This window comes from Gracilinanus agilis, chromosome 3 (assembly GCF_016433145.1).
Source record: "Gracilinanus agilis isolate LMUSP501 chromosome 3, AgileGrace, whole genome shotgun sequence".
Taxonomy (NCBI): domain Eukaryota; kingdom Metazoa; phylum Chordata; class Mammalia; order Didelphimorphia; family Didelphidae; genus Gracilinanus; species Gracilinanus agilis.
Window position 1 is genome coordinate 510,909,016 of NC_058132.1, and position 27,187 is coordinate 510,936,202.

Sequence of the window (27,187 nt, forward strand, 5' to 3'; positions counted from 1 at the left end):
CTGTCTGAAGCATTTGATGATGAGAGGCAACACTGAAAGAGGGGTTTATCCGTGAGGATCTGTAGATTCTGTCCTCCAACTGTATTTCACTCCTGGGTGACAGAGAAACAGGTAGATTAGACTGTGAGTAATCTGATTCCATGACATGCATTTGGAGTCTGAACTTTTCCAATAACTCATAAAGGGGGATCCTGTGTAAGCTTAGGCTTCACAGTCTCTTTGTAGTCTTTATGCTTCCTTTCCTAACAACAGGGGTCCGGTAGTTTTCAACATGGTTTATGGTATAACTGGTATGCACAACATGCAACATTTGGGGTTGCTGTCTCCTTGAAAGGTCCAGGTGCATCTGGAATTAATTTTATTTCTTGGGTACATAGCCTTTAGATTTTCAAGAGTAGACTACAACATTCCTCATTCAATTACACCATGAGGATCACTATGAAGAAGAGCGGAAAGAGATCAAGAAAAGCAAGACTGGATGCTTGGAAGTGGTTTTCTTACATGGGAAATTGCTTCCTTGGATGTCAGTCCAGGATGACTAGTTCTTTTACTTTAGTGCTTTCATTTAAAAAAAAAGGTATCTATGTGTAAGATATCTCAGATGCCTGAAAAATCACAGAGGAAAAACTTTGTGAGAAAGAACTACATGAATTCCCTATGTACATTAAATGGATTTTTTTAAATATTGTAGAAGCATCTTCATCACCTTTTCATGCAACAGCATCATTGCTTTGCAAATAAGGAGTACTGAGGAAGGAGTTTGAGGGTAGATATCATAGGGAAAGAAAGTGACAGCAGAGCAGAGGGAAGATTAAATGAAGTAGAACAGAAATATCAAAACACAAATAGAAATGGGAGCTACTAAATCATATGTAAGAATCCCTGTGGGTTTCATATAGACTTAAAAAACATATATTAACATTAACTATATTTATTTTATTTTAATTTATTTTGTTAAATATTTCCCAGTTACATTTGTTTTTTTTTAATTTTTTTTAAACCCCTGTACTTCGGTGTATTGTCTCATAGGTGGAAGATTGGTAAGGGTGGGCAATGGGGGTCAAGTGACTTGCCCAGGGTCACACAGCTGGGAAGTGGCTGAGGCCGGGTTTGAACCTAGGACCTCCTGTCTCTAGGCCTGACTCTCACTCCACTGAGCTACCCAGCTGCCCCCCATTTGTTTTTAAATTTAAATTTTTTATTATTTATTTTAAAGTTTTTTAGTTTATATTTAAATTTAATTGTTTTTCTAGACTATATTTGCAATTGCATTGCAGTTACATTTTTATCTGGTTCAGATTGCACTGATGAGTGGGCCATATGGTTGACATCTCTAAAGTAGCAGTGTTGGCCCCTAACTTGGAGTCAGAAGACCTGGCTTAAGATATGAGGTCTTCTATTTATTACCACTGTGACCTTGGGTAAGTCTCTTAACATCTCTAGGAGCCAGGCTCACATCTTTAAAATTAAAAAAAAAATAATAATATGTATCATAATAACCTTACAAGGTATTATGAGAAAAATAATTTATCAAGTTTGAAGGGCTATAGGAAAGTAAACAGCATTGTTCACATGTACATGTTTCCTGTTTTTTGTTGTTGTGGTTGTTGGATTTGTTTTTTGGAGAAAGAGAAGCAAAATATTGATTTATCAAGAATCTGGTTGCCTTTTAAATTATAGACTCATAGCTGGTTCCACACTTGTAAGTCTTAATGTAATGAGTATTTTTTAAATTAAGTTAGAATCTGGGGACAGCTGGGTGGCTCAGTGGATTGAGAGCAGGGCCTAGAGATGGGAGTTTCTAGGTTCAAATATGGCCTCAGACACTTCCTAGCTGTATGACCCTGGGCAAGTCACTTAACCCCCCTTGCCTCGCCCTTATGACTCTTTTGCCTTGGAATCAAACACATAGCATTGATTCTAAGACAGAAGTTAAGGGTTTAAAAAACAAGTAAAAAAAAAGTTAGAATCTACAAATTGATAGCTTAACTTCAATTCCTGATGAAATTATAGAATGTGTTATGGGAGTGGCATATGAGCGTTTGGAAAGGAATGGAACAACCACAGGAAATCATTAAAAATAGATAATATCAGACTAATTTCATTTCCATTATTAATAACTACACTGGTAAATCAGACTAATGAGAATGTGTAAATACAGTATGTTTAGATGTAGTTGATAATATAGTAAAATAGAATTGGGATTGTTTGAAAGATTTAAGCCATCATTAATGGTGACTCCATATCACCCCCAGGATCAAATATAAAATCCTTTGGCATTCAAAATTCTTCATAACTTTCTCCTTGATATTTCCCACTCAGAGACATACCTTAAACCTTATACCTCACCTTGCATTCTTCATTCCAGTGACAATGGCTTCTTTGTTGTTCCTCGAAGAATGCATTCCATTTCCCAACTTTGGACATTTTCAGTGGTTGTTTCTCATGCCTGGAATACCCTCCCATCTCATTTCTTCCTCCTGGCTTCCCTGGTTTCCTTCAAGTACCAGCTAAAATCCTACTTTCTGTAGGAAGCCTTTCCCATTCTTCCTTAATTCTTATGCCTCCCCTCTGTTGATTACTTCAAATATATCCTGCATAGAACTTTTCTGTACATAGTTGATTGAATGTAATCTTGCCCATTAGAATACTTAGTTCAGTGCCTGGTAAAGAGCATGTGTTTAATAAATGTTTATTGACTGACTGACTGTTTGGTGGACAACCCCAGAAATCTGTCATTTGTTCCATTCTGTTCAATATTTTTCACCAATAATTTTGGATAATGTTTAGCTGGCAAAAAGCATTATGATATTATATAAAGAGATCTGAATGTAAAATCATGAGGAACTTATGTGTGAAGCCTCCTCTGCAACTTACATGATCTGACCATGAGAAAGCTATTTCTCTTTCTTTAAGCTTTCGTAAGTGTAAAAAAAGACCTAACAAAACACATAATACTCAGAGTCTCAAAGATTTGTGGTGATGCTCAAATAAAATAAATTCATAAATTATTTTTGAAAAATCTTAAATCAGAATATAAACTACAGTTATTAACATCAAAGTACACAAATGTGACACAAAACTTGGTGCAATAATAAGACATTAGATGACAGATTCCAGATCCAAAATAATCTTGACAGCTTAAAAGAATAGATTTTATCAAAGAAGATGAGAATTTAATAAAGATAAGCATATATCTCTACACTTCACAAATACAAGATGGGGAAAAGGGATATATGTCAATAGTATAAAATGACAGCCAGAAAACCTAATATGATAGTCAGATGTAGAGAGGTATAACTTCTAAAATAATGAAGATAATGGAACCAATTATCTTCTGGTCAGATCATATTTTGTAGTATAGTCACTTCTGGGCACTACGTTTTAGGGAAGACAGATTGCTGGAATTGTGTTTAGAAGAGGGCAAATGAGATGATGTACCGACTAAAGATATGATATGAGAATTAGGTAAAAGAATTGAGGATGTTTTCCATGGTGAAAAAAAGACTGAGCTGATATGAGAAGACTTAATATTGCCCTTAAATAACTGAAGGAATCTAGAGGTATTTTATTTTTTCTTTTTAGTACCAGAGCTCAAGCACTAGGAAATTCATATTGTACCTCAAGCTCAACATTTCTAAAACAGAGGGTATTATCTTCTCTCCAAATTTATCCCTTAAATAGAATTCATAATTATCTTAGATAAGTGATGTCAAATTCAAAGAGATATATGGGCCACTAAACTATGTATAGTGGCTGCAGAGTGACTTGGAAAACCACATATTAATATTATCCAAATTCTAGTCTAATTTTATTTATTTTTTAAGTATTTTCCAGTAGTCTAATCATTCTGTTGTGTCTGAGTCTTTGTGACCTAATGGAACATAGCACATCAGGTCTTTTTATTTTCTGCTATCTGCCAAAATCTGTCCAAGTTCATGTTGGTTATTTTTATAATACCATCAATTTCATCCTCTGTTGTCCCCTTCTCATTTTGCCTTCATTCTTTCCCAACACAGGAGTTTTCTCCAATGAGTCTTGTCACCTCATTATGTGGTGAAAATATTTAAGCTTCCACATCAGTATTCGTCCTTCTGAATAGTCTGAAAAATAATTGAAGTATTGTTTGATTTGATCTCCTTGCTGTTCAAGGGACTCTCAAAATTCCTCTCCGGCATCACAATTCAAGTGTTGATTCCATGGCACTCTGCTTTCCTTATAGTCCAACTCTCACATCCATGCATTATTACTGAAAAAAAATCATAGCTTTGACTATGCAAAGCTATATCTCTGCCTTTCAGTATGCTGTCCAGATTTGCCATAGCTTTCCTTCCAACAAGTAAGCATCTTTTAATTTCATGTGTTTGAATTTCAGGCTCTATCTGTAGTGATCTTTGAACCCAAGAATATAAAATCTGACACTGCTTCCATTTCTTTTCCCTCTATTTTTTAGGAAGTGATGTGATCGGTTGCCATTTTTAGGTTTTTTTTAATGTTAAACATTATGCATTTATCCTCTCCTCTTTCACCCTAACCAATAGTCTTCTTAATTCTTTTTTTCACATTCTGTCACTGGAGTGATATCAACTATGTATTTGAAATTGTTGATATTTCTCTGGGAAACCTTAATTCCAGGTTTTAATTAATGAAACCTGGCATTTCACATGATATATTTTGCATGTAAATTAAATAAATAAGGTGACAATACACTTGTAATATTTCTTCCCCAATCTTAAGTCAATCAATTGTTCCACGTTTTTGTTCTATCTGTTACTTTTGACATACATATGAGTTCCTCAAGAGACAAATAAGATGATCTGGTACTTTCATCTTTGAGGATTTGCCATATTTTGTTGTGATTCAGCAACTTCAGTCATAAAGTCAAAAACTTTTGTCAATGAAGCAGAAGTAGTTGCTTTTCTGGAACTCTATTGCTTTTTCTATAATTCAGTGAATATTGGCAATTTGATCTATAGTTCCTGTGCTTCTCTGAAAACCATACTGCACTTCTGGTAATTATTGATTCACGTATTGCTGAAACATAGCCTGCAGAATCTTAAGTGTAACTTTGCTCATGTGTGAGATTAGCACAATTGTTTGGTAATTTTAACGTGCTTTGGCATTGCCCTTCTTTAGGATTGGAACATAAACTGATCTTGTCCAATCCTGTGGTCACTGTTGAGTTTTCCAAATTTGATATTGTTATTGAATATCGAATTTATATTCCAAATCCGATATAATGAGCATAACACTTTAACTGTATCATCTTTTAGTATTTTTAAATAGCTCAGCTAGAATTCTGTCATCTCTACTCATCTTACTGTTAGTAATGCTTTCTAAGATCCACTGCATTTTCCAGGATGTATGGCTCTAGATCAGTAGCCACAGCATTGTGAAGTTAAGATCCTTCTTGTATAGGTCTTATGTATATTCTTGCCACCTCTTAATCTTTTCTACTTCTGTTAAGTTTCTACCATCTTTGTCTTTTATCATGGCCATTTTTGCATGAAACATTCCCTTGATATCTCTAATTTTCTTGAAGAGATCTTTTATTTTCCATTCTGTTGTTTCTTCTATTAGTTTCCATTATTTATTGAAGAAAATCTTTTTTATCTCTTCTTGATATCCTTTGGAATTTTGCATTCAATTAAGTATAACTTCCCTTTATCCTTTCCTTTTTTTCTTCCCTTTCCTTCTTTCTTGAGCTATTTGTAAAATTTCATCCAAAAGACATTTTGTTTTCTTGATCTTGTTTTACTTTGGGATGTTTTTTGTTGCTGCCTCCTATACAGTATTACAAATCTCTGCCCATAATTCTTCAGACACTCTACAGATCTAATCTCTTAAATCTATTCATCATTTCTGCTTCATATTAATAAAGGTTGTTATTTAGAACACATCTATAGAGTCTAATAGTTTTCTCTGCTTTCTTTAACTCTGAATTTTGCAATAAGAAGCTCATAAACTGAACTGCAGTCAGCTATGTCTTGTTTTAACGAACTGTATAGACCTTCTCCACCTTTGACTGCAAAGTATATAATCAACTTGATTTTGATATTAACCATTTGGTGAAGTCAATATGAAGAGTCACCTTTCAGGGTATTGAAAAAGAGTGTTTGTTACAACCAGTGAGTCAAATTGTCAAAACTATTATTAAATCTCTGACCTGATTCATTTTGTACTCCAAGACCAAACTTGACTGTTATTCCAATTTTCTTTTGATTTCCTATTTTAGGATTCCAATACCCTATGAGGAATGTGACTTTTTTGTTGGGGGGAATTGTTTGTAGAAGTAGATTTTCATAAAACTGGTCAACTTTGGCCTCTTTGGAACCCATGGCTAGAGCACGGACTTGTATTATTGTGATGTTAAATGAGTTGACTTGGATTTGAGCAGATATCATTCTCCCCAGTATTGCTTTCCTCACTCTTACTGACTACGGGTGCTAAGGATTCTTGTCCACAGTAGTATATGTAACGATTACCTGTTTACACTCATCTATTTCTGTCCATTTATGTTCATCAGCTCCCAAGATGTTGATGCTTAATCTTTCCATATCATGTTTGACCGCATCCAGCTTATCTTGGGTTAAAGATATTATATTTCAGGTTTCTATGCACTATGACCTTTATAACACTGGACTTTCCTTTTGTCACAGACACATCTACAGCTGATCTTTCTTTTGACTTTGGTCTAGATGTCTCATTCTTTTTGAAACTACTTGTAGTTGTCCTTCTCTCTTCCCCAGTAGTATGTTGGACACTGTCTGACCTGAGGGATTTATCTCTTTTTACATTTCAATACTGTCCATGGGATTTTCTTAGCAAAGATGCTGGAATGGTTTGCCATTTCCTTTTCCATTGGATCACCTTTTGTCAGTACTCTCTACTATGACCTGTCTCTCTTGGGTAATCTTGCTCATTGTTTCATTTAGTTAAACAAGCCCCTTTGCCAAGACAAGTCAGTAATCCAGGAGGGGATTTTCTAATAACTTTTTAATTTTCCAATTACCCTTTTTAAGAGTAGGACAGAGGTTTATATTGGAAATTTATAGGAGAAAAGGTTGAATAAATAAAGGGGGAAAGTTTGATGTTTGGAGTTTGAATGTGCAATTGTTGAGTGTGTTTTTGGTTAGCAGGAAAAGTCAATCATCATGGCATTTTGAAGGAATGAAGGGATAGAAGGAAGTCAGTGTGGTATAATGGAATCTGAATCCAAACTCTCCTTCTACCGTTTATACCTGTGTGATCTTGGGGAGATCACTTAATCTTTCTTGGCCTCATTTTCATTATCTGCATAATGAGAGTTATGAATAGATAGATCATGAAGTCTCTACCAGGTCCAAGTCTAAAGCTATGATACTAAATGGCCAGAACAGATTCCTTTCCTCCTTAAATATTTTAGACAGGTGAGACTAAGATAATTGCTAAAGATAGTGATAAAGGCAAAAAGTTATCAACTATTGAAATCTAAAATCATCAATCATATTGGAAGCAGAAAAAAAACTCCAACCATATTAAGACCCTTTTTGAATTGGTCTCAAGCATAGAGTTTGGAAAATCTTGAGCAGAGGCAAAGTTATCTGAGAATCTTTTACTGGCTAGAAACTCTACCTTATTACTTATAAATTGATCTTTTATTGAATTTTCTGAATTGGCATTTTAGGAAGCTTAATCTACAAACTGTCTTTCTAAATTCCTTCTAGTGATTCCTATTTGAGAAACTGTACACAGATGCTAAACTTTAAAAGAGCCCTATCTATTAGCGTTAAAGAAAAGAAGAAAGAAATTTAAGAATTTCAACATAAATTCTAAAAGCTTTACAGATAAAGTCACCATGGCTCAAAATTCAAGAAGTCTAAAATAGTCTTCCTTGGAAAATTGAAAGTAATAACATGAAGATACTTTTCAGGAAAAAAGAGGTTTGGTTAAAGGAGCAAAGTTCTGACAAGCCAATTTTTGACATTTGACCTAGCATGAGAGCCAATCATAGCAATTGTTCTTTGGACATAAAATATAAGTTGCTGTGATGCTATGGAATTGCAAACATGACCTTGAAATACCTTTAGAGGTTACATTTCTTTAGTGCATTGAAGTGTAAGCTTTTACTGGCCTCAGAGGTCAGACAGGTAATGCAGCTTCTAAAGCTTCTTAACTTGTTCCAAAATTTGAACTATTCCCTTAAGTTACTGGTTCAGTGCTTCCCTTTCCTGTAATAGCATAGGTCATCTGGGGAAGGTCATTATCTTTGATTGTCATTTGACAGTAGCTAAATAAGATTTACCTATCGTATTCAAGGATAACTGATGTGTGTCAAGCTTCTTTCTTTCCTTTGAACAACAAATAATAGAACCATACATTAAAAGTTGAAAGAGACTTTGGCTATCATCTAGACAAATACTACCATTTTACAGAAAAGGAAATGGAGGCCCAAAGACATTAAGGGATTTGATAAACATAACACAGTAGCAGAAATAGGAATTGAATGCAGTTTATTCGGTTCCAAATCTAGCACTCTTTTTTCCACTACGCTACTTAGGCTGTTTTCAACAGAAACCTTCTTTAGCTCCTTGAAAGCTGGCTTAGTAGTGTTAGGCAATTCCCATAGGGACAAAGACTCACCACCAATGTCTTCTTTTATATCAGGTTTTCTACCTCTAAAAGAGGCATGCTGTTACTTAGAATAACTAGGATTTATTTGTGACTCATCTCTAATTGGAATCTAGCTTGTTCTCCAAGGGGAATATAAGCTTGATGAGAACAGGGACTGATTTTGATTTATTTTTGTTTGTATCCTTACTACACAGCAAGTGGTAAATGTTTTTTGGTTGATTGACTCACCAAAACTTTGCCACATCCTTGTCTTGAGAACAATTCCTCTGCCTTCATTTTAAGTGAAAGGATTTTTCATTAAGGCACAGACTAACTACCACATCAATGAAGACACCAGGCATGCAAATTACCCATTCCTGACCTGAGGAGGTAATGACCAAAAATAATGATATAGGACTCTTTCAAGGCCCTGTAATTGGGATGGATGATGTATGGAGTGTTCAACAAAGACTAGTACCTCTGGTGTGAGAGCTTGCCGAACCCTTTTCAGGACTGGTTTCCTCTTTGTCCAACTGCTGCCCATCTCTATACCTATGACTTCAAGAAACTATAGAAAGTGTAGCTGCCACACTACAGTAAACTATCTCAGCAGGAAGATCAGGTTGAGGATAACCAACAGACTTTAAAATTGGAGTTAAGAGGATGTCTACCCCAAGCACATAAAGACTCTTCCCAGTAGAAGAGGCAAATGAGAACAATTTGTTCCAACAGCAATGAAGGCAGCAAAAGTGGGCACTGCGGAGTGTTTAGAGCTTGGTTAGACATTGAAGAAGCCAACCCACTGCATCTCAAGTCATCACCACTCATCTTTACTTTTTGTCTTGCTACTGAACTTCAATGACTTTGGAAGACAGAGTGAGGTTAACGGTTTTGTGCAACTCTGCCTCACTTAAATCCAATTCATGAGCAAGTCAAAAAACATCGCTGTTGATGTCATTTTGCTCTTTTTTGAGTATGAAGGACAACAACCAACCAAGACACAGATGTAGTATCTTCTCTACTACCAATGTCATTGATGATTTCAGATATCACTAGGTAACACCTTTTCCTCTTCATAGTTTCTACTGATATTCACTATAATGTTGGGTTCAAAGTCTAGAAGGGAATTAAATACCAGGATTAAGATCATGGTTAAAGTTTTATAATTATGATAATCATTAAAGCCTAAAATTATTCTAGGAGAAATAGAGTTTTGCCATACAATGGAGTTTTGCCTTAGGACTTCTAGGGGGTGACTGATGTTGTTAGTTCTTCATCTTGACTTTTCTCATATATTTCTAATTTATCTATTGCTTCTTTCCAGAATCATAGTTTCTTATCACTTCATTGCACGTTGTAATATTCTCTTAATTCCTTTTTCAAGTTCCTCTCCTTTCAATCCTGCATTCTGATGTTATATGAAATAGTCTAAATGTTTCTTTGCTTATATTATCTTTACTTTCAGAAGACCATACAATCATAGATTGAAAATCAGATGATACCCTAGAAGCTACTGAGTCCAATCCTCTCATTTCACAGATGAGGAAACTGAGGCCAAGAGAAGCTAAATAACTTGCCCAGATTCAAATATCTAGGATCTGAGGTAGGACTGAAATCCAGTCTTTCTCACTCCAAGTCTAGTGCCCTATTCACTATACTATATTGCCTTTATGACTATTGCCTAAAAGAAGATAAAACAGAGAATCCAGAGTTTGGTTCCAGCCAATCTGATTTATCTTATCTACCAGTATTCCATGCATTCAACTACTTCATCTACTAATTATCCAAATGCAAATCATGAGACTCCCAACTCCACTTGTTTGCTCATATATAGTGCAAGAAATATCTCTTTATCTAAAGGTAGCACTTCCTTCTGAACTCAAGGTCCAAGTCTTTTGTGAAGTTTTCCCAGACCATCCCATCAGATAGTGATGTCTTCTTCCTCTGATTTCCTCTAAAATTTGTCTATAACCTTTAACTGACACATAGCATATGTCACTTTGTTTTGTCAGTTGCCTTTATATGAATCTCTTCTGTTTTTCCAACTTAGAGCAGTAAGCACATATAAGACTTCTTTGCATCACAAGCACCTAGCACAGTATCTGGAGTTTGATAGTTACCTGATAATGATTGAATCATTATTCTAAATTAAGCCAGACATTGGGAAAGTAAGATGGAAGGCTAAATTTTTTTCCTGAAAATTCTGACATCTAGAAATGTTGACTTTGGACATATAGCTGAGGTTACTTAAAATAATTATTGCCTTAAGCCCCAAATCAAAGAGAACGTTCTTCAACCTGGTTACAAGTATGTTTGGTTTAGGAGGGACAGTACCATTTGGACTGCCTTTTTTTTTTTTGCTTTTCTTCATTGGTTTGGGCCCATGCAGCCATATTGGCATCCAAATCCATACAAAGACGTTTTGCAAGTGAAATTTTGTGCCACGCTGTATCAAATGGATTACAGTCATCATGCTAGACATATTCCATCAACTACACTTCTTTCATCTGTAAATCTTATAATTCTATCAAAAAAGCAATCAAGTTGTCTCTGGAATGATTTGTTCCTCATGAACACCTGGTGATTATAGCTCAAGCTTCCATTATCTTGTGGATGTTTTCAGATTTCCATCTTCCCCCACCCCATTATTTACCAGGGATTGAAGATATGGACCGATATTTCACATTTTCCATGTTTCACTGATTATATTAGAATGACATTAAGACAGAACACTATATTGAATTTCACAAATGATGAAGTTAAAACAAAGAAATGCCATGAATTCAACAATCTTTGCTATAACTCTTGGTTTAAAAATTCCTAGGCTCTCTAGAATTCTAGGTTGGTTTTGGCAGAAGAATTATTGTCTACCTCTTTTTCTGCATCATATCCCATTCCCATCTCACTGAGAGAGAGACCTATCATTTGCCACAGAACTTTATCTTCCTGGATACAAAATATAAACCAATTAATATGGCTTTTGTTCATTTGAATTTGTAGCCAGAAACTTTTGTACTGCTTACTTTGTTCATTTTATTATATTTCCTATTCTGAAAATGTAATTTTGATATAAGAAACCAATTTCCCATCATACAAAGGGGTCATGCAAATTTAGGGTCAAATAATTGTGATAGAGAGCAAATGGTAGAACCTAGGTCTGTGATGCCTGTGATCCTTAAAGATAACACTGAGCATTTCTTTGTTTTTCAGGCTACAGATTTCCAAAAGGGAAGCATGTGTATTTTTATTACTGTATTATTATATTTTATTCCCCAGTCAGTGGTAAGACTGGCTGAAGTGAAGAATACAGGAAGGGAGGAAGTCAGTCATTTCTCCTTCTTTATGAGTGTTTGTTTATAGACACTGAATATATTCTCTAAGTTCTTGTATGCAATTCAATTCCGGAAATTATTAAATGTTCACTCTATGCTTATACCATATACTTACTCTGTATTATGCTAGAGGCCATAGCCTCAGGAATAAATATGAAATGGTGCCTTCTCAAAGAATTTATGATATATAGGGGTGAGGGGGAAATAGTCTACAAAGAAGACAGCTTAATAACTATCTTTTGATTATAAGCATAGCACATATTCCAGTATGAAAGAGATATAGAAGACTGAAGAGTCTTATAGCTTGAAAATATGACAAGGGCAAATTTCAAGTCCACATGAGAATATTTGACCTTTTGTCCTCTCGAATAATCTTTGCTATCTTAAAATTTTTTGTTTCATTTTAAGATGTTTACACATAAGCAGAATATATATACATATATACATATATTTATGCAAAACTATATCAAGCATATTTCTATTTATCAGTTATTTCTCTGGAGGTAGACATTCACAGTGATTCTTCAAACAATATTGTTATTGCCATATGCAACACTCTATTGATTCTGCTTTTTGCTCCTCCTTATTTCATGCTAGTCTCTCCATGCTTTTCTAATGTCAACCTGCTCATTGTTTCTTATAGCCCAGTAGTTTGCCATCAAAATCATATACCCCAACTTATTTAGTCATTCCCCAATTGATGGGCATCTCCTCAATTTCCTGTTCTTTGCCACCATAAAGAGAGCTGCTATAAATACTTTAGAATATAGAGGCTTTTTTCCTTTTCCCCTGATCTCCTTGGAAAATAGACCTAATAGTGGTATTGCTGGGTCAAAGGCTATACATAGTTCTATTTCTCTTTGGGCATAATTCCAGATCACTCTTCAAAATGGTTAGATCAGTTCATAGTTCTACCAACATGTATGTTAGTGTCTCAATTTTTCCACATCCCCTTCCTGTGCTAGATTTCAAAATAGGGTCAGTTTGTGGAAGTGGCTTGAAATGTAGGCATTCAGGAATTTGGAGAATTTCAAATACGATAGTGCCTGGCATATAGTAGGCATTAAATAAATGCTTCTGATTCATGCAATTACATTCACTTCCATTTCAGATTCCAAATAGTTAAACCAAAATGTGTTCAAGTGATATCAATGAAAATAAGACATTGACCTGGAGTCTAAAATAAATGAAAGCAGTGTTGAAGGAAAATATAACTGGCCAAAAGTAAATTTACTGTGCCTTCAGTTAGGTTTTGAGGGCATCATAAGTTAGTGATTTAACTCTGAATATGTTTTCTGTAAACAAATGTTTGTGTTCTCTTTACCTAATGTGTTCACTTAAGGGAAAAGTCTTAGGACAAAAGTCCTACTCTGATACCACATCATGACATGGAGGTGACCCTGAATTCTTGATTATTCCAAAAGAACACAAAATCTGTGAGCTTCTGCCATTTCATTTTAGAATATTCCCAGGAACAGATTGTGTCTATTATTCAAAGACCAGGCTATTCAAGCTATGTCTTGCTAAGTACAGAGTGGATCATAACAACAAGTTGGCAAATAATTGGTGAATCGTTTAAATATAATACAATGTGGTGCTCAGTTCTATGACACCCTCTTTGGCTCTTTCAGTAGGAATTTTAAAGTGATAGGAAAGTGGGGACAGAGTAGTAGGACAAACATGTACAGATTTTCTATAATTCCATTCCATTTCATTCAAGTGTCTAGTTCTCAAGAAATAAGTCCTACCATTTACAGAGGAGGGGGAAGTGCAAAGCAACATGTACGCCAAAGTACAGATTAAATAGATACAGATTCCAAGGGCAGGAATAGCACTGGAATTGGAGGAATGAAGAAAGGTATACTGTAAAAGGTGGCTCCCAAATGAAGATGTGAAGGAAACAGGGATGCTATGATGTGAAGGTAAGGAAGGAGGGGGACATCCCAGGTTTGGGCAGAAGTTAGGAAAGGAAACAATCTAAAGAACAGAAAGTAGATCAGTTTTACTGCTAATAATAATGAACATTTAGATAGCACTCACTCTGTGCCAGGTACTATCCTAAGCCTTGTGTAATTACAATGTCGGTTGATCCTCTGGGAGGGAGGTGCTATCATTATCCCCATTTTACAGATGTTGAGTGTGTGATGCAATGACAAAAATTCATCTTGGAATAATAGACAATAAAGTCATATTGCAAAGGATTTTAAATGAAAACTACGAATAGTATGAGGTACCATGATTTAGTGGATAGAAGGAGTCACTGGAGTCAGAAGGATCTGGGTTTTAATTTTTTCTCTGACACATACTAGTCATGTTATCATGACTGGTCAGATGACCTCAGCACCACAAGCTACTCTCTAAAACAATATGTTATGCATTAGTTGCCAATATGTATTGAAAGGAAGCATATAAACATTTATTAAGTGCCTATTTTGTACCAGGCTTTTAAATATTATCTTCATTGATTCTCACAACAACCCTGTGATATAAATGTTATTATCTCCATTTTATGGTTGAGGAAACTGAGGCAGAGAGAAGATGAGACCAGATGTTTGCCACTGCCATATAGAAAAATCTAGCCTGGTGTCCAAATGGCACATGAATTCTCTATGGATAAGAAGGTCCTCCAGATCATCCCATTTGTAGACAACATTGATTTGATAATTTCAAAATGTTAAAGATTATGAAGTCTCCCAAATGGGATCTTTAACCATGTAAAATATGTGGCTAAACTACTTATAGAGGAATGACCAAGAGAATGAAAGTCAATTGTCTAGAATAAGTTCTTCAGTTAGAGAATTGCTCCTCAGAGTTGGACATAAATCTCAGAAAGACTGCTTATAAGCAATGAACAGAGCTGAGAATTGAGTAGTAGATAGAAAAGAATAAGTAAATTGCATTCAACTTGAGAAACTATGCAATTTGTTAAGTGATTCTGATCTACTCCTTGACACACAAACCTTTCTTTTTAACAGAATATTCTTTTAGTGATGTCATATGGCTACAAGATATAGAATAACACAATTTATGAAAAATAGAAATTATATTGCAAAAGTAATGGAGACATGCATAGTGATGTGAATAGGCTGTAGCATATTGCCAAAGAATTGAATGCAAGAAGCATCTCAGAATTACCATTAAGAAGAAATGGGACCAGAAGAGGAAATGTAGAAATAACTTGCCAGTCACTTAATGCCAGGAGAATGTAGGATCCTAGAGATCTTAGGAGCCATTGATTCTAACTACTCCCTCATTTTATAGATGAAGAAACTGAGGGCCAGTTAGGTAAACTGACTTCATCAGTTACTGTCTGATATGGGATTTGTATCCTGCCTCTAAATTAAGTGCCTTCTCTAGTCCATTAATTGGCTTTGCTATAGACATGGACAAGAGCCACATTGGATAGGAAGATGTGATAGAGTGTAATTAGCATAATTGGAGAGAATGCTCAAATGTATGAGGTCAGCGCTCCAGGGAAATACTGAAATATTAGCCTATGTACAGGGAGCAACAGAAAGAGGTTGGCAGGATTTAGATTGGGGATATTAGCAGGCATATTAGTGCCATTGCTGAATTTAGAGGTTGAATGCAAATTTTGCATTTTTTAAAATTTTAGAAACCAATTTTAAATAAATAAAAATTATTAAAATAAATAACGCTTCTTAAAACTTTTTTTCTTTTTTCAGATTAGCAGTTTAGGATGGCTTTGATGTGGTGATGTTTCCCAATGCAGTGAGAAGGAAGTCTTTTCTTCGCCCTTGTTTCTTAAAATAGATTTTCCCCAACTCTTACCTTTCAGAATACATGCCTTCCAAGCATTACTATAGTTTGTGTATGTCTTATCTTTCCTATTAGGCTGCAAATTCCTTGCTGGGTTGGATTATTCTTTGTTCATCTTCTTGAAAAGGTAGCCAGATGAACAGTGTTAATCTTGTAGTCCAGAAAACCTGGGTTCAAATTGTGCCTTAATTTAACCTCTTCTCTATTTCAGTTGTCTCATTTGTAAATTGGGAATAATAATGGCTTTTACATTACAGGGGAATAAAGAGGATCTTTTTAGTTCTTTGCAAACATTAAAGTTCTATGTAAATGCTAACTACTGAGATAGCTGGAGGCATAATGGTTAGAATCCTGCTGGATCTGGAATCAGAAACGCCTGATTTCAAAATCCAGCTTCAGTTACTTCCTAGCTGTGTAAATGCTGTTTGCCTTAGTTTCTTCAGCTGCAAAATGGGCATCATGATAACATCCATCATAGAGGGTTGTTGTAAGAATCAAATGAGATAATATTTGTAAAAAATACTTAGCACACACCCTAGCACATAATCGATGTTTAATAAATGCTCTTTCCCTTCCCTTCTTAAGCACTCAGCATACAACAGAGAGGTTTGTATATAATAGAAGTCATACTTAAAAGGTAGAAAACATTTGACTCAAACAGCAAAGAGCAGTTTATCTACAAGAAGACATGAGTTTCGAAATCATGGTGCTCATGATTGGTCCTTGGACTTCTTATAACAAAAGCAGGTGTTACTGCTCTGCAAATAGGAAGACAATTTCTTATGGACATAATGTGAATTCTCATGTGGAAAGGGAGGCAAAAGAATGTAGCAGCCTCATTTTGCAAGTTGCATTTTTACATGTAGTGGACCACATGTGGCTATAAGTCAAATATTTAGTGAGATCTTGGGGCCCACCTGGTATTAAAGACCACATCCACACAGCTCCCATTTATTTTTATTCCACCTCATTTCCTTTTTCAATTTGTGATCCATCCCATTCAGCTGGAGCACACATTAACCCACGCACACATTAGCAGTGACTTGAATTCCAGACTAAGAACATCTACCAAAACAAAGGAGACTAAAATTAAACAGAAAATCATACAAAGAATTACTTAATTGGCAAACCTTTTTGGGGGTTGGGGGAGGAAGCAACAAAAAGAAGGCAAGGGAGGACATTTCTTAGGGTCAGTCAAATTCTTTCCCTTAGCATTTCTTTGGCATTTATATTAGTGTTAACTGAGGGATTGAACAGCAATGTACAAAAGAAATACTCTGAGCCACATGGGTTATATTTACTATAATGTAAAGTATTTCCAGCTATATGCATTCCATTGTTGGAGTTCTACACATAATTCAAGCCATATGTATTGTAGCACATATAGTTAATCTAGAAAACAAGTAAGACTGGCTTCTATTTACTACAATTCCAGTTGGCTATGAGTTATAAGTCGTGAAACTGGTTGTACCTGATTCACTCTTTTACGTCTAGGAGGCCATTAGCAATAAATAGTTTCCATTATGGGGAGGAAGAAATCTTTACTTTGCTCTTGTCCCTGAAAGTGACCTCTTTCTCCTCTGATCTTTTAGGGAACTTTAAAAAATTCTTCTTTATGTAACCACTTCAATTTACTTTACATCATCATAATTTGCTTATTTGTCTGAATTCTTCTATTAGAGTGCCAGTTCCTACAAGGAAGGAACTTATGTCTTTTCCGTCTTTTTTTTCAGCATTTAAATCAGTGCTTTATATAGTTAAGGGCTGACAATAGGTGCAGAATTAATGCTTATAGAGTACATAAATGAATAAATGGGTTCTTCCTTGGAGGTCAGGGCAACTCCTATTTGTTTCTGAAATCAGTGGAGGTGGAAGACTCTACAACCCTTGCAAAAATCATTCTCTTGTTAGCATAGCAAATGAACATTTGGCAAATACAACTTGGAATTCTTAATAGGATATGTATTGGCTGAGCCAATTTGTCTTGTTCAGTGCTAGTGCTTAGCTAAGCTATCACAAAATTTTTAGGACTGTAAAATATCTGTGGAAATAAGTCAAGTATTACTTTGCCTCTTTTTTGTGCACAAATTTTTAAGAACTACTATAACCCTTCATTAGTAGATATGTTAGAAGTTCTGGATCTTTTGATGTTCAATGCTAATCACTATAAATAAGAGAATATCAGCAAAGAACAATCAATTCTTGTTTGACGTGAGCAATCTTATTGGTAAAATGACAATATGGTCATTTATTGTCAAATCTCTGACACTCGAAAGCAACACTAAAGGAGGAGAGTTTCCATAGGTGATATGAAGTTTAGGGGTCAAGGTTAAGTTTGCCAAAAAGGAGATTTTGAACACAAAAGAAAATCTCAACTCAGATTGTGTACCTACTCTATTTTCTAGTCATGTACAAAAAGAACACTAGGACTAGATTCAAGGTATCTGGAACAAATGAGTGAATGTACAAAAAATCATTTATTAATAGCATAATATGTTCAAAGAACTGAGAAAACAAATACAAAAAGACAGACAATCCTTCCCCTTTAGGAACTTACATTCTCAAAAACTCAAGCTATTGGAGCAGTGGTAGTCAAGGTGAGATGTTTTGGTCTATGAGTCATATAGATGATAACGACTTGCTATTTAACAAAAACTTCTAGGAAAACTAGAGAGTATAGAATGGCAAAAATTAGGTATTTCAGACGAGAGCCTAGGTTGGAACATTTCATTTTTATGTCTCCAATTTAATTAGTTTAATAGATTCCTAATAAAAGATTAGGTCCTTGATAGAGCATCATAAGTACTAGGACCTCTCTTAAAGAATTGATGAGTAAAAGGTTAATGATAGTTAGAGTGCCAGAATGGTAATCAATAGTTTGGGAGCCAGAATCCAAGCCCTAATGAATAGGGAAATCAAAGGAAGGATGTGGAGGGAAGGGCAGGACAAGAGAGAAATGCTGGAGATTTGAATTTTAGAGTCATTTTAAAGAGATCGTGAGGTTGGTTATTCTTTTTTTTTAAAACCCTTGTACTTCGATGTATTGTCTCATAGGTGGAAGATTGGTAAGGGTGGGCAATGGGGGTCAAGTGACTTGCCCAGGGTCACACAGCTGGGAAGTGGCTGAGGCTGGGTTTGAACCTAGGACCTCCTGTCTCTAGGCCTGACTCTCACTCCACTGAGCTACCCAGCTGCCCCCTGAGGTTGGTTATTCTTAAGTGAGGTGAATCAAAGATTCAAAATGGGGAATAGAGATATTTCTATTGTAATAATAACCGATAATGATGTTTTTAGGTTTACAAAGCACTTTCTATACATTATCTCATTTGATCTTTGTGACCCTGTGAGATGAATACTGAGTAGATGGAAAAAACTGAGTTTGAATCAGGTTAAATGATTTGCACATGGTCATACAAAGGATCCATTCCAGAGGCAAGATTCAAACCAAGGTATCTCATGATGCCAAGTCCATCATGCTGTCCAGTACACCATCCTGCTATACTGTCTGTTAGAGGGACCTGAAAATACAACATCGAGGCAAAGATAGAGGAGGCATGGGTAGCAGAGGAGTGCTGCAATGATGAAAGTTCTAAGTAGTTCAAAGTGTTCTTTGGCAACCCACTATTCTTTGTCCTACTCCCACCATTGCCATTTTGGGTTTCCCAGCTGTTAAAGACCTTTGCCTGAGCCTTGGTCTGTTCTTTTGCTTTCTCCTGGATATTTTCTCTTTAGCCTGCTTATTTCAACCCCGAACAACAAAATTTTAACATGGTTACTGATTCTATTTCTTTTCTTTAGTAGATGCTTCCATCTGCCTATTTTCTATTACTTTGATCCTTGGTTCTTCCTGGCTTGTTTATACTGGGACCCAGTTGAGGCTGCTGTTAATTAGTTGGCCTCTCCATTGGGTTTACCTTAGTGGACCATCATAGGTATAGTGAAGCACAAGACAATGAATGTTTCATGTTGACCCTGACTTAATGAGATTTAGCTCTGGGCTATTGTTTATTCCCATACCTGTCACCAGCCAGGCCCCTAGTGAGGCTTGCGAGGTACATGCTATACCCTGCAGCTCTCCAGTATTGAAGGGGTAGGAATGGTGGTAGAGGCAATGATGCTAGAATTGAACTTTAGGAGTACATCCTTTAACATTAGAAGGAAATCTTGTCAGTTGATGACTTGTTAGCTTTGGAAGAATTCTATGAGAGATGAAGCCTATCCAGCTGTCACTTACATCTACTCTGTGGTATCTAGTATTTGGTTTTTCAGAACTGTTGATTTTATTTTCTCTTAGGTATCTTGAAGGCAGAATAATGAGAAAAAAACAAACAACTTTAAATATAATTTTAAAAGTATTTATCAAGTCTGACATTTAAATATGTATTTAAATGCACACATACACATCTATACAACTAAACACAAAATATATGGGAAAATATTACATTTAGTTGGAATAGATGTACTTATTTCAGAGGTGCAATGAAGGGTCTCAAGACTCTTAAGTGCCTCCCCTACATTCTTTATGATATGAAGTTTATTTGGGCGGGATTTTCTAGAAACCCGTGTAGATCACTAACTTATTGGCAACTTATCGACTTAGGAAAAAATCTGTGGGTACTGAGAGGTGGAAATGACTTTCTTCTGGTTCCAATTAGTATATGACAGAAGTAGAATTTATGCCATATCTCCCTGATCAGGCCTGTCTTCTATCTACTAAGTCAGGCAGTCCCAGTATAATAAGTTAATTGTTTGATTCAAGATTTAGAGCTAGGAATAATCTCTTAGGGATCATTTAGACAATGGATTCTCAAAGTGTGGTCCAAAGACCCATGAGGGTTGATACTCTTTCAAGAGGTCTGAGAGATCAAAATCATTTTCAGAATAATACTAGGACATTATTTGTTTCTTAAAATACTCTTCCCTTTTCCAACTACATAGGTATGTAAGGCTAGATTTTTTTCATACATTTCAACCAAAACAACATATCGCAACAGATTGAATGCAGAAGCAGATATGAGAAGCCAGCTGTCTTCTATTGAAACAAACATTAAAGAGATATGCAAAAATATGCAAAAGTACCTGCTTTTCTCACCATTTATAGAGGAGGGGAGAGTTTGAGAAAATATAGCTGCTTGTTATAAGAAACATGTTATTTGTGTTCATGTTAGCATGTATTGGGTTTGTCATTATTATTTTTAATTAACTAATAAAATATATAAAATGTATCAGTTTTAATTCATAATATAATTATTGACTGAAATAATCCACATAAACAATAACTCTTTGGAGCCCTTGATACTTTTTAAATGTAAACTGAAACCAAAAAGTTTGAGAGTTACTGTTCTAAGTCCAACCCCTTTATTTTACAGATAAAGTATGGAATAGGAATGTTAAGCTATTCACTGTCACTCAAACAGAGCTGAAGCTTGAACCCAAGTCCTTTAACTTTATTTATTGATTTTTAATTTTTTTAAAAGTCTTACTTTCTGTGTTAGTATCAGTTTTTAAGACAGAAGAATGGCAAGTGGTAGGTAATCAGAATAAAGTGACTTGCTCACAGCCACACAATTAGAAAGGGTCTGAGGTCAGATTTGTACCCAGATGCTCCTGGCTCCAGATCTGGAACTCTATCCACTGTTCTGTCTAGCTCTTTTATCTGTTGACTTTAAATGCAACATTTAGGTATGTTTTTAAAATTAAAGGAAAAACTTAACTGAGTTAGAAAATATGTGAATATATTTTCTCATTTATCTATTAGTATTAAATTAATGAATAATACCACACTATTAAAAGCCCATCTGCTCAAATTATACCAAAGAAGACAGAAGAATGGTTCTAGGAAGAAGAGAAAGGGAGAGTGAAATTGTTAAAAATGAAGTTGGCCAATTGGCAAATTGGCATCATCTATGATTTGATCTAGCCTGGTATCTTATCTGACAAAATCAGAATTGTCCCTAGAAAAAAGTATGTGAATCAGAACAAAAACAAAGAGACAGCTTTCACTGTGCCTGTGATCTTAGAAATGTAAGTACTAGGCTTATTGAAATGCAGCCTCAGTTATCCACTTCATACTGTCCTGCTTGGAGTGCTATCATCTTGATGATGATATTTGAATAGAAAATTATAAAAGTTATAAAGCCACCACATTTTGTTTTTTGGCATGAAGGTCTGGCACAGCAAGCAGGGGAAGATTTACAAATTTGTAGAGCAGTAAACTATTTTTGTATTGCTTGTTAGAGTTGATTCACATACCTTGTGCATTTCTCTGATGTCTATATTATAACAACTCTTCTGCATTCTTGCCTTTCACCATTGTAAGAGAGGAGAGATTAATTGTAGCATAAAACTCTTCAACAATTTGCTGAACCTTTGCATCACTGACATAAATCTTTTCCCCAAGTGCCCTATCATTAACTTGAAAAATCAACCAGGCAAAAACCTTAGAGTGAATTCATGTAAATGGAAATGCATATATGGTTTGCCGCAACTAGAATGGGGAAAAGAACCTGCAGCAAGATTATACATTAAACTTTTCCAGAATGTTTCATCCATGGAAGATGACATTTATCCTTTCCCCTGTGCTATTTAGTTAGTAGCATTTATTTTAAGTTTGAGCTTTATAAAAGCGTGAGAAATATTTCCATTTCTAAGGTTTCAAATTATGCAAATAAAAATTCATTTTTATCCCCTGGTTTCAAACAGAAATTATCCTTTCCATATCCATTTTAGGAATTTAGATTACAGCTGAATTTCCTGAGATTTTTTCCTTTTTAAAAGTACAAACAAAGGTAATTTATTTTGAGTTTCCTCATTGCCTACTTTAATCCCTTCAATTTCTTTTTCTTCTCTAATTGCTAACTGCTAATGTTTCTAGTATAATATTAAATATTAGAGGTGATAATGGACATTCTTGCTTCACTCTTGATCTTATTGGGAAGGCTTCTAACTTGTCCCCATTGCAGATGATACTTGCTGATGGTTTTAAATATATACTGTTTTATTATTTTGAGGAAAAGCCCTTCTATTTCTATACTTTCTAGTGTTTTCAATAGGAATGGGTGTTGTATTTTGTCAAATGCTTTTTCTGCATCTATTGTGATATTTATGTTGATTTGATTGTTGATATGGTCAATTATGTGGATCCTTCACTTTTTATTGATTCCATTGATATTCTTGACTTTTTTAACTTCCAGATCAAATTTTTTTTTCCCTAGAGCTACAAAATAATTCTTTGGTAGTTTGATTGGTATGGCACTTAATAATTAAATGACTGTAGGTACAATTGCTATTTTTATTTTACTTGGTTGGCCTGCCTTGAGCAATGAACATTACTTAAATCATTTAGTTCTTGGTTTATTTGTGTGAAAAGTGTTTGGATTTGTGCTCATAAGGTCCCTGAGCTTGTTTTGGCAAATTAATTCCCAATATTTTTACAATGTTTGTGGTTATTTTATCTGGAATTTCTCTTTCTCTCTCTGGCTGCTGCACTAGGTTTTTAGTTGATTTTCTAGGTTTCTCTAAGTGTATCATCATATCCATGAAGAGTGAAAATTTTGTTTCCTCATTGCCTATTTTTATTCCTTCAATTTATTTCTCTTGTCTTATTTCTAATATAATATTGAATAATAGTAGGGATAGTGAGCATTCTTGCTTTATCTCTGATCTTATCAGGAAGGCTATTAGCTCATTCCCATTACATATAATGCTTGTTCTTGGGTTTAGATAGATATTACTTAGGATTTTAAGAAAGATTCCATTTATTCATATGCTTTCTAATGATTTTTTAAAATCACGAATGGATGATGTAATTTGTCAAAAGCTTTTCCTGCATCTTGAAATAATCATGATTTTATTGTTTTGTTATTAATATACTCAATTATGCTTATAGCTTTCTTAATATTATATTAGCCCTGCATTTCTGGTATAAATAGCTCTTGGCTAAAATGATCTTTGTGCTATATTGCCATTTTTTTCTTGTTAGTATTTTATTTAAAAATTTTGCCTCAATATCCATTAGGAAAATTGATATATAGTTATCTTTTTCTATTTTTGCTCTGTCTGATTTAGGTTTTAAATCATATTTGCATAATAAAAGGAATTTTATAAGATTACCACTTTACCTATTTTCTTCAAGTAGTTTATCTTATATCAAGATTAATTATTTCTTAAATGTTTGATAATATTCACTTGTAAATCCATCTGCTTCTGGAGATTTTTCCTTAGGGAGCTCATTTATAGCTTGTTCAATTTCTTTTTCTAAGATAGGGTTGTTTAAGTATTCTATTTCCTCTTCTGTTAATATGGGCAATTTATATATTTTTTAAATATTCATCCATTTTACCTAGATTGTCCATTTTACTGGTATATAATTGGGCAAAATAAGTCCTAATGACTACTTTAATTTCATCTTCATTGGTGATACATTCACCCTTCTCATTTTTGATACTGGTTAATTTAGATTTCTTTTCTGTGTTTTCTAATAAAATTTACCAGTCATATATCCATTTTATTTTTAAAAATAAAAGTAGCTCCTAGATTTATTCATTTAGTTCAGTTTTTTGCTTATAATTTTATTCATCTTTCCTTTGATTTTCAAGATTTTCATTTTGGTGTTTAATCAAGAATTTTTAATTTGTTCTTTTTCTAGTGTTGTTGTTTTTTTTTTAGTTGCATGTCCAATTCTTGGATCTGCTCTTTCTCTCTCTTATTGACATGTGTATTTACAGGTATACATTTTACTCTAAATACAGCTTTGACCACATCCCACAAATTTTGTCATGTTATATTGTTGTCAATATGTTTAATGAAACTATTATTTCTATAGTTTGTTCTTTGACCCATTTACTCTTAAAAGATAGATTATTTAGTTTCTAATGAATTTATATATATATGTATATATATATTATAAAACGTAGTTGCAACTATAATCATCCTCATCTTAAGAGTTGAAGAAATTGAGGCAGGATGAGTTTAAGTAACTTACCCCACACATAGCATTTGAACCCACTTCTTATCCACTTAGAGCTCTATCCCTTGCACCACCCAGCTGCCACCCTGAAAAATGATAAGAAAACTGATAAGGAAAATTCCCTCCTCTCAGTATTAATGCAGTGCATTATAAGTAAAGAATAGTCTATTCATTGTCAGATGTGGTCAATGTATCCATTTTTTTTCTGTTTTTCTTTGTTGCAAGGAAAGATTTGGGAGGAGAAACTGATTTATCATGTCCTTTTCCAGTTTTACATTCTGAGTCTATAGACTTTTTTTAACTTTTTAAAAAGTGCTCATTTTTTCATGTGCTAGGTTTAAATTAAATCTCTTCTCTGATATTATAATGCCATTTTTAGTGTCATATTACTCTTCTTCCATACACATTCTTGTTGGAGAGGTAACCTGTAAATGAGAGCACAAGATCTAAAGTCAGGAAAGCTGGGTCCAGATCGTAAACTGGACAAGTCAATTAATTTCACTGGGTCTTGGTTTCTCATTTGATCCTCACAACAGTCTTACAAGGTTGATACTTTTATTTTCTTGATTTTACAAATGAGAAATTGAGACTAAGAGAGGTTAAGTGATTTGCTCAAGATCACTTAGTAAGTATCTGAGACAAAATTCAAACTCAGATCTTACTGATTTTAAATCCAATATTCAAGCCCAGCTGACTCAAGACACTCTTAATTCAGACACCACTTCACTCCTCGAGAATCCTACTGATTAATTTCCCGGACTCAATTCTCTCTCCATTCCAGTCCATTATTCTACTTAGCCATCACTCACATCTTCTTAAAGTGAAGATCTGAGCATATCATTCCCATCTTTCCCTCCTTTTCCTGCTCCCCCAGTCAATGAACTCTGGTGCATCCTTATGATTTCCCTGATCAAATATAAAATACTATGTTTAGAATTTAAAGGTCTTCCTAACTTAGTCTTGTGGTCAATCTCCTTACATTTTTCTCCCTTTCACAAACTCTGTGATCCAGCCTTTTTTTTTTGGGGGGGGGGGGTACCTATGCACTGGCTATCTCTCACGCCTTGAAAGCTTTACTTTTTCACTTTAGAACTGACCGACCATTGAAAAACGTAGGACAAATCACTTCACTTGTTTTGTTCTGAGTTTCCCCAACTGTAAAATGAGGATGGTGGGATCTATGGCCTCTAAAATCCCTTGCATCTTGAAATCTATGGTCCAGGAATTCAACACCTTGGGGAATAAAAATCATAATTAAATAAGGTTGCAATAAAATGTTTTAATTAGTTTAACTTCATCAATAAGTTAGGTATTTACTCATGATTCTTATGTAGCTGAAGTCTAATATACATCTATATTTATATACATATACATATGTAAAATCTCAAATATTAACTATTCTTGAGGCAAATTCTAAAATGAATTTTATTATACCTAGTTCCTTTTAAAAATGTTTGAATGATTATGTAATGAAGAATGTTAGAATATCTAAATGACTTGGATCCAAGTAAGAATGCCTGAAGGTGTTATTCAGTTCTTTAATTATTCACAAAATTAATATTTATTGATTGTCTCTTGAGTATAAAGCACTGTATTAAATATTATAGGGCAGGAATACAGAAGAAGGAAGGCAGTCTAAACTCTTAGTATATACTCAGATCAAGCAAATCGCATAGATAATAATAATCACAGAAAGTGCATGTCAATGAACAATATGTAGACCATCATGAAAAAACTACAAATATATACATATATATGTACATATATATGCATGTTTGATCTAAGAGCTAATGTCCATATATAGAAAGGGAAAAATGAACAATGAAAAAAAATTCATGTTTAGAAACTCTCTTTAATGATTGCCAAAGTTAATCATTTATTTGTTTTCAGTGAGACCTCTGACTATGATTTAAACCATTTGGGGGCTGAACAATTAAAAATTAATTGAATTTTCCCATACTTTGAATTTCACATCAAAAACCCTAAGAATTGCCATACCATGCCATGTGACAGTTTGAATATCCTTAGATTTTGAAAGTGACCAAATAATCGGGTTCTTTTGGAGTAGCTGGCCTCCTAAATGCTTTAAGTAACTGAGATGCAGTAAACAGAGTAGAGAAAACAGCAATGCTAACATCTTGGAATTTTTACCTGTAACTCAAGCTCGAAAAGACATATGAGACACACACATTCTTCCAATATTCATTTAAGCCTCTTTATTCCCTTTCTGACAGACATAGACATGGTAATATATTTATATCTTATTTATATATTTATATTTATATCTAACTTGTAACGTTTACCAAGATTTTTACTAGGGCATTGGGAATGCCATGATTGGATTACTCAAGCACAACAGGTCAGCCCAAATGCCATCCTTTTCCATGTTCAAAAAGTGGAACATGTACAAGTCATCCAAGGGAATATCCAATTTCCCTTTGAGTAGTCTAACCCTGACAGCAGAGAGTGTAAGAATATATATATATATATATATATATATATGTATATATATATA